At 42.7% G+C, this 1,608-nt stretch overlaps 1 pseudogene; it reads left to right on the top strand.

Moving 5' to 3' along the window:
• The first annotated feature begins 6 nt into the window (after positions 1-6).
• On the top strand, positions 7-807 carry LOC102827555 (annotated as a pseudogene).
• The last annotated feature ends 801 nt before the right edge of the window (positions 808-1,608 follow it).

Consider the following 1,608-nt stretch of genomic DNA (forward strand, 5'->3'; position numbering starts at 1 on the left):
GTGTTTAAAAGGCACAATCCCAGCACAGCTGAGGAGTGGGAGATGATGGAGAATCTGTTGGATTCACTCTGTTCTTACCTGATGCTCAGTTCCAATCGCTAGTGCTTCCTGGAAGATGAGGGGCTTCCGCTGATGGGTCTCATGCTCAGGGACAAGGAGTTCTCCTGAAGCAGTGCAGTGAAAGCGCTGGACCATTCCATGATGGGATCCGAGGGCACCGACAATTGCCATAAGTTTGTTGACATCCTTGGCTTGCACACCATCTTTCTTCTCTTTATGAAATCTTCCAGGAAGATCCAGAAAGTGAGGACCACTGAGAAGGAACATGAAGAACATGTCTGTTAAACCCTGGCTTCCCTCCTGGGGAAACTGAGAGGGCAGCAGTGGACCCAGCTCCTGAATAAGTTCACTGAACACGGCAGTGAGAAGGTTGGCAGACTGATGGAGTTGCATTTTAAGTGTCTTAGATGCAATGCAGGTGGCTGACAAGAAGATTGAAGGAGAAAAACATGACATGCTTCGATGAGGAGAGATCATGGACAACACTGAGGATGAGTTCTCCCTCCGACGCTTGCACACCAGCCTCTTTGTTGTCTAGCACATCTGCTACATCATGGCCAAATCTGCAATGCCAACATCGCCTAGACTCGTCAGTGGGTTCACCAGATCCTAAACATGAGCGGCAGCTCTGTCAAGGTTATCGGGCACATCATCAAAGAGGAGACAAAGAGCACTGGGGACGGCCGGAGCCCGGAGTTCCAGGAGAATGAGCAGAAATGCATCCTGGGCTTGCTGGAGAACTTCTAGCTGCGCTCCGAGCCTTCCTCCCAGAAGCAGACCTTCACCCAGCTCCGTGGGACTCTCAGACAAATTTTTTTGTTTATAAAAAAAAAAAGAAAGTAAAAAGGCAGTCCATGAAAAAATATTTGCAGCTCATACAAGGGGGCGTTAAAAAGCTCATGGAAAATTTTATTATCTTTTTTGTTTTATAGTAAAAGTAAACTTTTATTTAAAATAATATCTAAAGTAGTCAATGAAAGGCAGCCTCCTCCCTCTTTTTTTAAAAAAGTTTTTATTGTGAATTGAGTGATAGTTTGTGTGAGAGAACATTAGTGGTTTTACACTCATTATTTCCTTGCAATGATGACAATCTCTTCCATGCATCATCATTCAACAGTATTTGCTTCTATTCCCTCTGGTTTTGTTGTTTGTTTATTTTTTATATATACACAGAAACGCTCAGGAATATATAATCATTTCAACATCCATTGTCTTTTAATCCCATTTTTCCATGTTTTGAAGTCACCATATACACTGGAATGGAAATATATCCAGAATATATAAAGAGCACTCTTAATTAAATAATAAGAAGACAACTCAAATGAAAAAATAAACAAAAGATCTGAATAGACATTTTCCCAAAGGCGATACATAAATAGGCCAAGAAATAGATGGAAAGATGTGTACTATCTCTAGTAACTGTATACTGTGGAGTCTAGTGTTCAGTCAGCGACCCCATGTGACATGCTCCATGGGATTTTCTGTGCTGTGATCTTTATGGAAGGAGTTCGTCAGTTCTGTCGCCCACGGAGCCACTGGGTGGGTTCC

Source organism: Chrysochloris asiatica, unplaced genomic scaffold, assembly GCF_000296735.1.
Source record: "Chrysochloris asiatica unplaced genomic scaffold, ChrAsi1.0 scaffold00005, whole genome shotgun sequence".
Classification (NCBI taxonomy): Eukaryota; Metazoa; Chordata; class Mammalia; order Afrosoricida; family Chrysochloridae; genus Chrysochloris; species Chrysochloris asiatica.